Raw genomic sequence first — 14,600 nt, forward strand, 5'->3', positions numbered from 1 at the left:
CCCAGTACTCCTCTTTTCATTGTGCCATATTGACACACCTAAATTATGATGAAAAGAGAACTCCTTCCTTTTGCCTTTATTAATCAAAATCTATATTTTTCTCTGAGAAAAACTTTTCACTTCAAAAATAAATCTGAAATCTTTAAGATTAACAATAAAAAATGGTTATTTCTCCTCCTTTCTTTGCCCACCCTGATTTCTAATAAGTTGATACTGATTTTTCCTTCAGTAATACTGATTCAATTTTTGTGTCAATTAATAATAACATCAAATATTTTATCAATAACAACTCACATTTACATGAAGCTTTAATTTACACAAAATGCAAAACCTCTAACCACAATATAACAAAAGTAACACATTATTATTACCTCATTTCTAGCCAGCCAGGAATTGAAGTGGATGTGACATTTGGGCCTGGAGTCAGGAAAATGCATTTTCATCCAATCTCAGATATTTACTGGCTTTGTGACCCTGAGCAAGTCACTTACCCTTTTATGCCTCTACTTCCTCAACTGTAAAATGGAGATAATAGCCCTACCTCACTTCAACCTCAGGGTAATTGTGAGAATCAAATGAGATAATGACTGTAAAACCTTTGCATAGCACCTGGCATTTTCCATTAGCTATACTGCTTTTGGATTTCTTTGGCCCTCTTCATCATGCATCCATTTCTTCCCCAGGAAAATCATAAATGGGAAATCTCATTTGGCTGAAAGATTGCATTTGCCTGGTGTAAGGATGGAATTTGTTCAAAAGGGATGGGACAAAAGGAACCAGAGAAAGAGTGACTGACAGTTGGTGACAGTTGGTGACAGTTGAGACCAGAGGGATTCTGGGAACAGTCTGAAGGAAGGAGGAGGAGAAAAGGGCTTCCAGCTGAGGACCGGAAGAAAAAGGAGATGGACATCTCAGCTTGGATCCAGTCCTGAGGGCTTCCTGAGGATCTTTCTTTGGATGTTGAAACCCTGATTCCCTGTTCAAAGGCATCCCATTGCCTCTCACTCATCAAGACTTTAACCAATGAGTTAGCTAAGTTTTGGGACTCCATTTTGGGAGCTATCTCTTAGGCTCCTTCCCCATTACCCAACCTTTTTGAGAGACCCTTTCTATTCTAACTTACAATTATAGAAAAGGATAGAAATAGGAAATAGAAATAGAAACAGAAGGAGAAGAGATGGAGGAAGAAGCTTGCACATGGGAACACCAAAGGTTCCCTCCTAAGTGAGAGACCCCATAGAAATAGTGAAGAGGGCACCCCAAAATCCCTCTGTCCTTCACCCCTTTCCCCAATCCCTGAATTGTTAATAATAAAAGTCATTCATTAGTCAGATAGTGTTCCAGAGTGCCTAAGAGACAATGATGGGGAGGGGAACCACAGCTTAGTCTGGCTGCCTCCATCTTGGAGCCAGACCACCTGTTGTGAAGTTAACTGACCTCAGGGGAGGCTTGTATGAACCCAGCCCTCATTCAGAATCAGATTGGGATACCACATACATCATCTTATAGGGAAGCTTTGCTCCCAACTCCTATGGGGTGGCACAACCATCCAGGTCACCCAGTTTAGGGTTGATACCCCCTCAAAGTCTAGCAGTGTATATTAGGCACAAGGGGAGAGCTAGAGGAGAGTTTCACCTCATAGACTTCCTCTCTATCTCCCCTCTATGAAATATTGGTTATTGGCTCTGTTAATTATTACATTGGGACTCACATCTCATTGGGACCTTCTACTCCTTTGATTAAACTCTTTGACTAGAGGCTGGGTTCATGGGCTAAAGTTTCACTATTTAAGGAGGGGCTTAACATGATAATTCTTTTCATTTCTCACTACCTACACTATTTTCAGACTTCTCTATTACACCTTCTTATCTTTCCACTCTCCTTCTTAGCTTCCTTTTGTGGGGTGTCTTATTTTATTAGATTGTAAGTTTTTGAGGTCCAGGACTGGGTTTTCATTTGTCTTCATATCCCTAGCATTTAGAGAAGTACTTAGCATACAGTAGGTATTTAATAAATGTTTATTGACTGGCATGTTGCCAACAGCTTAATAAGTACTTGTTCCTTCTTCTCCCCTCCCCTCTTCTCTTAAACCAAGTAGTTGTGGCTCAGAAGGGGAAATTACTTGCTTATGGTCAAATGGATAGTAAATGTCAGTTAGACTAGGAAGACAGGTCTACTGTCTCCAGGCAGAATATTTTTCTCAGACTACTCTGTATCCATGCTGCCTGGTATGCTGTTAGCTCTCCAGCTGCCCCTGTGTGTCTGTCATTTTTCCTCTGAAATTAAATATTTAAATTGCTACCCTAGCTTCCTGGGTCAAACAGGTAACAGTGAGAGATGGTAATAATCAGTGTAATTTAAAAGTTGCTAATTAAGCTTAAACAAACAAACAAAAAAATCCTCAGCATGACTTTTACTCAGCTGAGTCATTTATAATCCAGGTGCAGGTGATAGAGTGCTTCTAATAAGCATAGAACCTCAACTCTCTGGAATTGTAAGGTGTAGCCTTGCCTTGAGGCAGGGTATGGACCTAATCATAATGGTCTTCCATGTAGGTGATTCTTGACTTGATATTTCTGTATCTAACACTAGTAGTATGACCAAGGGTCTCATGCTTTGAGCTGCTCTTCTCTCTCTTTCTTTTCCTCCCTCCCACCCCCCCTCTTATTCTGGCTATTTCCTTCCATAATTAATTGACATCTTGGCTCCTTTAGTGTTTACCACAACTATTTCCATGTTGATGCCTGCCATGATTCCTAACCTCCAGTCTTCCTCTCCCAATAAGTCAGGTGCTGATTCAGCTGAGCAAAGAAGAGGTGACTGAAGGTCAGCATCAATTTTAGAGAGTCAGTCCAAGGTCTAGTCAGTGAATATTTCTTCTGCAATTTAAGTACTACAATGGGAGCAAGGTGAGGAAAGGCCTCCCACAGAAGATTTGTTAAAGAAAATGAAGTTATGAGGTGCCATATCCTCAGAAGAGGTCATAAATATAATCACACCACTAATGTAGACTTTGTTGTTCCTTTGGATAGCATGGAAGATCTGGACCTTGATATTGAGAAACTCCAGGTGTGGAAACTTCCTGCAGGGATGCAGATAGTCAACTTGTCTACTGTCTATTCAGCCTCATTATATTTTTTTTAAGAGTTTTTTTTTTAAACCCTTGTACTTCGGTGTATTGTCTCATAGGTGGAAGAGTGGTAAGGGTGGGCAATGGGGGTCAAGTGACTTGCCCAGGGTCACACAGCTGGGAAGTGGCTGAGGCCAGGTTTGAACCTAGGACCTCCTGTCTCTAGGCCTGACTCTCACTCCACTGAGCTACCCAGCTGCCCCATCCTCATTATATTTTACTTCTTTTTCTCACACTCTGCAATCCAGCCAAGCTGGCCTTTTCTCTGTTGCTCACATGTAGGATCCCATCTCTATGCCTTTGGGTTGGGTATCTGCTAAGTCTGGAATGTATCCTCCTTCCCTTCTAACTTGTTGCATCCTTTTCTTTCTTCAAGATACAGCTCAAATACCATCTTTACCATGAAGGCTTGTTTGTTTCCCCAATTGCTAGTACTCTCCCTCTCTGACCCCTCTGTATTTAACTACCTTGTATTTGTTCATTTGGCATATATATGTATACATATATATACAAATATTACTTTCCCCTTTAGAATGTAAACTCCTTGTGAATGATGATTGTCTTATTCCTTGTTTTTGTTATCTGATCATCTAGGATGGTACTTGAATTGACTATTTCATTCCTTTCCATGCTGTACTTAGATTTTCCTCCACCATGTTTGAAGGTGAATCACTTTCTCTCCCTTCACTACCCACTTCCAGCTTCTTTTCACATGTTATCTACCACCTCTTAAAATGTAAGTCTCATGAGGGCAGATGTCTCTTTCTTTCAACCCATTTTTGTATTCCCATGACTTGTCACAGTGCTTGGCCTATGTTGCATGCTTAATTAATGCTAGTCAATCATGGCTATGACTAGTTGGAGCTCCATAAGTGCATAGTGATTGCATGATTTAGAGAATTCTCGGGCAATAAAAAATTAAGTAACTTAACAATGGACAGAGAGCTAGTGTGTACCAGTAGTACAACTTGAATCCAGCCTTCCTTTCTATTATCCTGTTTTCCCATTTATTGAGGTTTACACATCCTCAAACTCTGCCATAGTACATATACATAGCCTTTGCTAATTAATGTATGAGAGATTAAGGCAATTGTCCAAGATTCCAGTCTTTAGAGGGTTCTGTATTTTAAGAGCCCACCAAAAGAGGCAGACATAAGTGAAAAAGAACTGTTTCAGATACATATCTTGTAAGCCTGTAAATCTAGCTAACATTAGCTGCCTTGATTATTTATCCTAGCTGTTCCTTCTGTGTAATTAGAATCTACTCCCCAAAACTTCATTTCCCAGTGTCCCTCTTTCCTTCTCACATTACATGCTGACATAGGAAAGATATAATTTTTTGTAGCCTTGTCTCTCGCTCTCTCTTCCCCAGATAAAGTTTTGTAGAGGTGGTATGATGTGAGTGGCAGGAGAATTTATTCATATCATCTTATTTTGTTAGACAATTGGGTTTTTATTCCTTCTACTTCAAGTGATTATTAATAAACTTTATAAAATATAATACTTGAAGTATTGGGCATTAATTAAATCTTATACTTTCCTTCACCACAAATGACACTTACAAAGATAGGGGTGGTATCACAGAATTTGACTGAAACAGTGGAAAAACATTGTATCAAAGAACTTGGAATTTAATTTTGATCGTGTGATTTAGTATCTTTCATACGTTTTATAAGACACTTTATTTTTCTAGACTGTAGTTCCTTTAACGTTATTTTATCATTTTTTTATGCTGTACTATGACACTTTATTTTTTTAAGTTTTTATTTTGAATATTTTCTTATAGTTACATATTTCATGTTCTTTCCCTCTCCCCCAAACTCCTATAACCCCCCTTAGCCGATATGCAATTCCACTGGGTTTTACATGTATCATTGATCAAGACCTAATTCCATATTATTGATAGTTGGACTAGAGTTATTGTTTAGTGTCTACATCCCCATTAATATCCTCATCAGCCCATGTGTTCATGCAGTTGTTTTTCTTCTGTACTTCTCCTCCCACAGTTCTTCCTCTGAATGTGGTTAGTTTTCTTTCTCATAAGTCCCTCAGCCTTGCTCTGGATCCTTGCATTGCTACTAATAGAGAAGTCTGTTATGTTTGATTGTACCACAGTGTATCAGTCTTTGTGTACAATGTTCTCCTGGTTCTGCTCCTTTCATTCTATATCAGTTACTGGAGGTCATTTCAGTTCACATGGAATTCCTCCAGTTTATTATTCCTTTGAGCACAATAGTATTCCATCACCAGCAGATACCACAATTTGTTCAGCCATTCCCCAATTGAAGAACATACCCTCATTTTCCAGTTTTTTGCCACCACAAAGAGTACGGCTATAAATATTTTTGTACAAGTCTTTTTCCTTATTATCTCTTTGGGGTATAAACCAAGCAGTGTTATGGCTGTATCAAAAGGCAGATAGTCTTTTAAAGCCCTTTGAGCATAGTTCCAAATTGCCATCCAGAATAGTTGGATTAATTCACAACTCCACCAGAAATGCATTAGTGTCTCAATTTTGCCACATCGCCTCCAACATTCATTACTCTTCCCCTGTTGTCATTTTAGCCAATCTGCTAGGCATGAGATGATACCTCAGAGTTGCTTTGATTTGCATTTCTCTAATTATTAGAGATTTAGAACACTTTCTCATGTGCTTATTGGTAGTTTTGATTTCTTAATCTGAAAATTGCCTATTCATGTCCCTTGCCCATTTATTGATTGGAGGAGTTCCTTTAACTTTAAAATGAAAGTTTGGGATTAAATGATCCCAATGGTCCCTGAAGTCAAGAAAGCTTGACCTTAACCAGCTCCAGATGCTTATAGGCTTTGTGACCCTAGGCAAGTCGCTTAACTTATATGTGTCTCAGTTTCCTCAATTGTAACATAGATATAATACCCAGCTTCCAAGGTATTGTTATCCTAAGATAAAATATGTTTTCAAATGCTTAGCACAGTTCCTAGCACATAATAGGTACTTAATTAATGCTTTATTTTCTTCTTTTCATCTTTAAAGTTTATTGATTCTCATTCCCGAATTCCTATTGTCTTTTAATGATGGCCTTTTCCCATCAAAAGTACTTGTGAAGTTCTTCTAAACCTGATTTAACTGTAAAGATGCATTTGGAATGGGAAGCTGGGGAAAACATGATTTGCTTGATGTAGCACTGGGTTCTAGAAGAGTCAGAAAAAAACAGGTTTGAATTCTGTTTCAGATGTGTATAATATGAGTAACCCTGGACAAGTTATATAAGGGCTCTTATCTATCTAAAAGATGTTGATAGCTTCCATAATAGTACCTCTGAAACAGAGTTATTTTGCATATTGGGGGAGCAGTTTGGATATTGGAAAAAGCACTCAAACTCAAACCCCAATTTTGTCAAAATTGCCATCTATATGATTCTAGTCCTCAGTTTCCTTTTCTGTTAAATCAGGAGCTTGTATGCAATGGCCTCTGAGATACCTTCTAAATCTATGATTACATAAAATATTATATGTAAAATACTCCGTAAATATGAGCTATTATTCATCCTAGATACCCTTGTCTCTCGTAATGGCCTTAGAGGATCATGCTATCATCTAATTTTAGAACTAAAAGCAATGGTGTGATTTTTCAGAGTTCTCTCAAGACTTTCTCTCAGAGCAGCTCTTTGACTCAGTGGATAAAGAACCAAAACTAAAGATAGGTGGTCCTCAGTTCAAATCTAGCCTCATATACTTCCCCAGCTGTATGACCATGGGCAAGTCAATTAAATCCAATTGCCTAGCCCTTACTGCTCTTCTGCCTTGAAACCAAAACATGGTATTGATTCTAAGATGGAAGAGAAAGGTTTTTGTTGGAAAAAAAGACTTTCTCTCTTTGAAAATAGGGTTCTGGGGAACTGACCAATAATAAACCCTCGGCTGCTTTCATCTACTTACTATCAATGACATCAACCCCAATAGTGTCCTACTAGAAACTGGACTTCCTCTCAACCTCTTAAATTGGATGTGGTCATCACTTCTTTTCACAAGATATCTTGTGACTTATGGTCAATTTCATCTCTAAAAGTCTACTTTAACAAGCGAATACTTCTAGGATTCTTGGAGTTGGGATGGGTTAGCAGTGAGGAGATTGCTTCATATAGCAACCTTGTAAAAGTGACAGCTTCCTCCTTGGCTTTATAGGTAATATCTGTAGCCTTTATTTGAATGGCTGTCATTTTTAGTGGATTTAAGACTTTTAGCCAGCACACCAAAGAGAATGGAAAGCAAGCCACTTTTGCCTCATCACCTTGTAACTGCGCAACTTCCCAATTCATCATGTTCTCCAGAGTGTTGAGTTACTTAACCTGAAGCCTGAGAAATGTGAAGAATCAGTTAGCCTGGGATCTAGTAAGGGGAAACATTTTAATATGTAAGAAGTAGCTTTTTATCTTCAATTACTTGGTGAATACTAATCAGATTTTTGAAAGACCCAGTGTTGAAAGCGTGCATTCTCTTATACCCTGCTTCCCACCCTAAATGTGAATTGACTTGACTAGACTTGGAGAGGGAATAAAAATTCTTTTGATCCTTAGAATTAATTTAAAAGTAATCAGTTAACAGTGAATTAGTTAGTGTTTCGTTAGAGCCCTCTATGAGATTCAGTATGGCATGAAGACTTGATTCAAGTCCCCTTTTTTCATATGTCTGCCACGTGACAGTACAAATCATTTCATCTCTCAATGTTCTGGACAACCCTCTAATGCTTTAAGTTGCAGAAAAAGTGCTGTCCTGTGATGAGTTGAAGAGAATCTCTTACCTAAGAGTTCCCCACATCAGTCAGTTAACAAGGTACATGGCAAGGGGCCTGGTACAAGAAGTCCTCAATGAAGCTTAGAAAGGATCAGAAATATGGCTGGCCTGAGTGTCTCCTTTAAATGGAGGTTCTGGGAGCAGCCAACAAATTAGAGGTAAATATAGAAATGTCTTCTCAACCTAAATGTTTTAAAAGAAGCAGTAATTAGAAGGTAGGGTGATCTCTTTAGAGATTATAGTCAAAGGAGTTAATGGAATTTATCAAGAAGAAAAAGAAGGCAGAAAGTCTTATTCTTTCAAAATTCACAGTCTTATTGTGAACATACAATTGTTGAGATGAAAAGCTTCAGAATAAAGAGCTGGGACATGGTTGAGGAGTTCTGGTGTGCAAATTTAAGCAGAGGAAAAAGCAGATACCCATCTATAAAGTGCAGTAGGGAAGAAGTAAGATGACAAGAGTATCCTAGGAATTAAGATTCCTAGACTGTCTTCCCCATTTTACTACTGACATCTTTACTACAGACTTTTCTCTGCTAAATTTAGCTATCTCTGGGAATTTTAATATAACAAACAAATTCATTAATTAAAATTTAGTTACCAGAAAAAGTCAAAAGATGATTTTCAAAAACCAACTCCTGGCAAAGTCTCTCCACTAAGATAACTATTTGCTTGTCCCCATGTTCATTATTTGCTGATTCTGCCTATGCTTTTGGCCCTGGTATTTCACCATACACATGCCCATCATATCATCTCTAGAATGAACTTGAATTTTTCATTTCTTTAGGAAGTCTTTTTTTTTCACTTACTGGATGGCCACTGTAATCATTCTTTTAGTTTTCCATTGCCTTACATACTTGTTCATTTCCTGATGATGATGATAATGATGCCTAACATTTGTAGAGTAATTTAAGATTTACAAAACACTTTATGTTATCTTAGTAAATCCTTCTGTTTCTTAGGGTTCTTTCTTCCCATCATTTTATTCTATAATTATTTATCTGTTTAAATATTTCATTCCCTAAGCAGAAATTAAGCTTTTTTTTGTTTCATCTCTATATTCCCAACAGTTATCACAATGAGGGTAACCCTGTATTAGATGATGCTCCTTAAAGTAAAGTGGATTAAGTGTATGTTTCAGTGGGATATCTGTTGAGGGCTTGTGGATAGAGTGCTTTGTTATATTCTTCTCAAGTCACTTCATTGTTGATGTTTCTCTTTGGAATAAGATTGTGAACTCTGAAATAATAAGATTTTCTGTCTTCTTTTTCTTCTCAATATGATTCATTAACTCCATTGACTATGGTCTCTAAGGAGATTATCCTACTTTCTAACTACTACTTCTTTAGGACATATAGGTTGAGAAGAAACCATCTTCCAACCTCATTCTGAACTCTAATTGTATGAATGACAATATATGTTAATTAATGATAATAGTTTTGATAATAACAATAATATGGGGCAATGTGGTATTGTAGATGGAGAAATGGTCTGAATCAAGAATAATGGGGTTCAATTCCCATTTCTGATATATACTGTCTGTGACCTTGGGGAAATCACTTCTGTTATTCCAGCCCTCAGAAATTCTCTAAGAATATAAACCGCGTAGACAACTAGGTTGTGTAGTGAATAGAGTACTAGATCTGGAATCACTAAAACTTATCTTTGTGAGTTCAAATCTGGCCTCAGACACTTATTAGCTGTGTGACCCTGGGCAAGTCACTTAACTATGCCTCAGTTTTCTCATCTGTAAATGAGCTGGAGAAGGAAATGGTTTCAGAATCTTTACCATAAAAATCAAAATGGGATGATGAAGACAGCACTGAACAATAACAAAATAAACTGCATATCAATTGCTAATCAGGTTCTTTATTAGAAGAGGTGGCTCCCTTACCAGAGGTTTCTTACACCAATAAAATTAGTTTCATAAGGCAAAACAATCAAATAATATAACAATGAGGATGAATATTAGTACTCTTTTATTCCTCAAATTATGGTCTGTTTATGTACAAGTATGTGTGTATAAGACCACCTGTAGAATGTTCTCTCAATGACAGACCTATTTTATTGTCTTTATATATCCCATCTCACATATAGAAGCTTAATATGTACTCATTAGACTTGGTGCTTATTGGATAATAACTATTATTTATTTAAACAGCCCATTTGAAATTTTACAAAGCATCTTCCATGTATCATTTCTTCATATCCTCCCCAAATCCCAATGAGGTGAGCTGCTGGCAGCAAGAACAAAAGTCTGTATTCACCTTTGTGTGGCAGACGGAAATACATATGGAAAACTACTGACATGATTTCAGTTACTTGATGCCAAAGCAACTTTTGATGATAACTAGAAGTAAGAGCAATAGCAGGAGTCTTATTAGGGGGTGGGAGTGGGGTTCCTCCATTAGTTGCTTGCCCTTTTTCAAACATTCTGAAATGTATAACTTCTAGAAGTTGGTTGTAAATACATGATAGTGATAACACTGACCTTAGTAAAGTGCAGGCTATGAATTTCAATAAGGGAGTTGAGCATGTTTGAAAGACCATATTGAGGTACCACCTGTTTACACCAGGATTTAGTTTCATCAATTACATTCCCTTTCTTGAATCTTTAAACCATCTCCCAAAATTGCCCCTTCCTTCTCACTACAAATATTCTTGAAAAGATTCAAGATTCTCTTCTATCCTGAAAAAAACATTTCTTTTGATTCTGTTCCCCATCTGAAATGGGAATGTCAATTTTTTATCTCCCCCATAACTAACTTTCTCAGAAAAGTGGTCTCTACTCACTGCCCTCATTCTTTTCTTAACACCTTTTAACACTCAGTCACCAACACTATACTTCCCATTTGATAGTTCTATTAGTATTTTGTTAATTTTTTTTAATCTCTTGAATGTTGGGGGAAAACTCTGGAAGTTTCTGTCTATGGCTTTTGTCACTTTATATGATTGTGGTTTTCCTCTAATTTCTTTTATTCCCCTATTTGCCTCTTTCAAGGTTCTAATTTCTCCTCCTATTCCCTGGGTGAGGAAATGCCCTAATGTTCAGACTTATTCTTTCTGTTCTCTTCTTTCTGCCCTTTTCCTTCACACCTTACATTTAGTCTGATAACTTCTTGGAATCAACGAATTTTAGAATTATAAGAGTGATTAGCTAAGAGTCCTACTGATAACTGATAAATTTTTCCTTTTAACAACAAACTAGACCATCGGATAAAGGACTCCAATAAGGGGAAATCCACTAAAGGTATAATGCTATTGTAGAGAGACTGTTGGTTCAGTAATCAGAGGACCAAGGTTCAAAACTAGCCTCCTGTACTTACTACTTGCTGGAACATGAGCAATTTACCTCTTTTGGAAGATTCCTGTAAAGTGAAGGAGATAGACTACAAGGTCCTTGAGATTCCTTCCAGTACTACAGGTATAATCCTATAGCCTTGTGAGTCATCTCAATCCTTAGGAAATGTTTCCTTACATCAACGCTAATTCATTTCTTTGCAACTTCTATCTAGTTTTGCACTTTTGAGCCAAGCACAAGTTCATTTCCCACAAATTTTCCATAAATTCAGCAAAATTGTATCATATAGTCCAAAGGTGTCTAATACTTCAGTGCTAGTCAACACTCCCAAGTAAAGGCCAAAACAGATGAAAATATAACTGGGAAACATTTACCAAATCAAATGAAAATGCAATAAAATATGAACAAAATTACATTTTAAAACTAAAAAAATTACATTTAAAACTAGATTATAGGCATATGAAGCCTATAAGTATCTATATGTATGAATTAATATCTCCTGTTTCTACTTGAATTTGATACTATTGAGTTAATCTTTTACTTAATGTTATATGTTAACAGGAAGATTTTCTCTTTTCTTGAATACTACTTTTTTTGGAAACACTTCTGAATTGGAATCTCTCAGAATTAGGAAGGTGATCAAGAAATAGTAAAAATCATCAGTAAAAAAATCCATTCTAACATTAGAAAATTATGGTTTAGGGCGGTAATGGGCAAACTTTTTAAAGAGGGGGCCAAAGGAAAGGAAATGTTCATCTGTCAGTCTGTTTCTAAGTCAACTCTTTCTAGTTTCATTGTATTGTATCCTACTCATTGTATTCATCAGATTAGGAATAGTCTCATAAGGCCAGATAGAACATTTTAGGGGGCCACATCTGGCCAGTGGGCCATAGTTTGCCCATCACTAGTTTAGAGACATTTGATGGTCTCTCTTTTCAGAACTATTGTTTAACACTGCACTAGTCTTTTTTTGCCACATAGGAGGATTCATAATTCAGTGTAGATGCCAAAATATCATAGGCATCAGTGACACAGTCCAAGTCCTCTAACCCCTAACTTATTCCTAGTATAACTCTAAAAGTATAGATTGGATGTACTAGTTAAGTCCAAATCTTTCTTTCTTGGATAGAGGAGGTTGTTAAGGTGGTGCCCTCTTATCTACAATAACTGCTGTCCTTTGTTTGCTAGGAATTTCCCAGGAACAGGGAAGGGAGCTCAGCCAAAGGTAGTTCAACTCCATCAATGGGCCAAAGGAATTATCTTCTCTTTAACCCCTCTCCCCATTCTGATCATAGAATATCAGGTAGGACAAATCCCTCTTTTTTACAAAAAAGATTGTCCATCTTTTGACAAAAATAAACAAGTTCATGCATCCTACTATAAACCTGATTTATATGAATTCAAATTGTAACAGTCAAGTTTAGCATTTATTATGAGAATATAACATCATTAGAAAGCTTTTGGAATATGGAATACTTTACTCAATGCCATTGGGGTAGCAATTAGGAATTAATTGTTGCAGACGGCCTTCACTTAGAAGGTTCTTAGAATCTCTTACTTGAAAGATAATACAGGAACAAACAATATAGTATCATAGTTGGATCAAGAGTCAGAGGAGCTGGGTTCAAACTTGGAAAATAATTTAACCTTTACACTACACATATTCAATTAAATTCATCTAAATTAAATTCATCATCTCAGTTTCCTCAGCTGCAAAATGAGGAATGAATTCCAAGGACCCATCAGTCTAAGCCTATAATCCTGTGGCATGACATGAAAAATTCCAGAGCACATGGAACACAAACACACAATCATGGACATAACTATTTCAAGCTCTGATGAGCTATGCCTAGATTACTTCTTTTTAGAAGAAAAAAACAGAACTTGGAAACATAAAAAAAATAGTTCCAACAATGAAAAACAAGATTTTTTTTGAAGGAGAAAAAGTGAACATATCATCACATGTATATATTGAGAAATGAAGATGGCGTTATAGAGTTAGTTCTGTGCAAAGGATATGTAGAGAGCGATAGAAGTGCATATAAATACATGTATATGTATATGTGTGTATGAGTAGAAGAAAAAAGAGAAGGATGGAGGAGAGAGATAGAGAGAGAAAGAGAAACCTGGGTTAATAAAATACCTCTGAACCAATACAAAGTTCTAGGTTAGATCCTGACTCTACTACTTGTAAACTATTTGACCAGTCATTTACATAGCACTTTAAGATTTGCAAAGCATTTTATATACATTATCTCATATGATCTTCACAGTAATGAGGTAGGTGAAATTATTATCATCATCTTAAAAATGAAGAAAATGAGCCTGAGATAATTTAATTGACTTGCCCTGTTTCACACAACTAGGACATATTTGAGACAAAATTCAAATTCAGATCTTTCTTTCTCCAAGTTCAGTGTCTACCTGCTTCATCCCGAACATCATATGATCTAAGTCCCTATTTCCTCCTCCATAAAATGGAATGAACAATGCTTATAATACCTGCCTTACAGGGATGCTATCAGGATCAAAAGAGATAATCAGGCTTCCGGGTTAAGATGGCAGCAGAGTAAGAAGCAGCTCTTAACCTCTCCTGACCGAAACATACAAAACTCCTCAAGGGGACATAAAAACAAGTCCAGACGAACGGAGGAACCCCACAACAGGGCACAGCGTGGAAGGTACGTGGAATCGAGACATTTCCAGGCTAAAAAGGGCTCTCACTCACTCAATCGCGGGCTGAGCAACCGCCCCACCCCCACCCCCTCCACACTCACCTATAGCTCTGAACCCAGCTAAAAAGAAATAGAGCAAGTTTGGGGCACCCATCGAGTCATCAGCAGCTCCGGGACCTGTTCCTGACAGCAGCAAGACTTAGGACCCCATTAAGTCAAAAAAAGCACGCGAAATCTGAGCGCGCGCGCCGGAGCAGGACGCTGGGCGCGCAGAGTGCCGGCTGAGTAGAGGCGTGGGTGGAGGCAGAACTAAGCCTAAGTGGGGAACCAGTGCAGACGGGTATACCACTGTGGAAGCAGCTCCCTGAGACTTGTAAAGAAACCTCCAGCAGAGGATCAAGCAAGAGGGCCCACCAGGGGGCTTGACCTTGGAAAAAACCAGAATTCAGACCTCAGGAGCCAATAGATTGGGAACAGACACTGAGCCCGAGGATAAAGCTGAGAAGCTGCTGGGCTAATGATGGCTACTCAGCATCAGCATCAGGAGGTTCAGAAGAGAAAGAATAATAACAAAAAGAAGAAGTCTTTAACACTCGACAGCTTTTACACAGAGAAAATCCAGACAACCGAGCAAACAGAGGAGGAGAACAAACAAGCATCCGGACCCTCCTCAAATAAGGAAAACTCCTCACAAGCTATGGAAGAGTTCAAAACTGAGATT

Source organism: Gracilinanus agilis, chromosome 3 (assembly GCF_016433145.1).
Source record: "Gracilinanus agilis isolate LMUSP501 chromosome 3, AgileGrace, whole genome shotgun sequence".
Taxonomy (NCBI): domain Eukaryota; kingdom Metazoa; phylum Chordata; class Mammalia; order Didelphimorphia; family Didelphidae; genus Gracilinanus; species Gracilinanus agilis.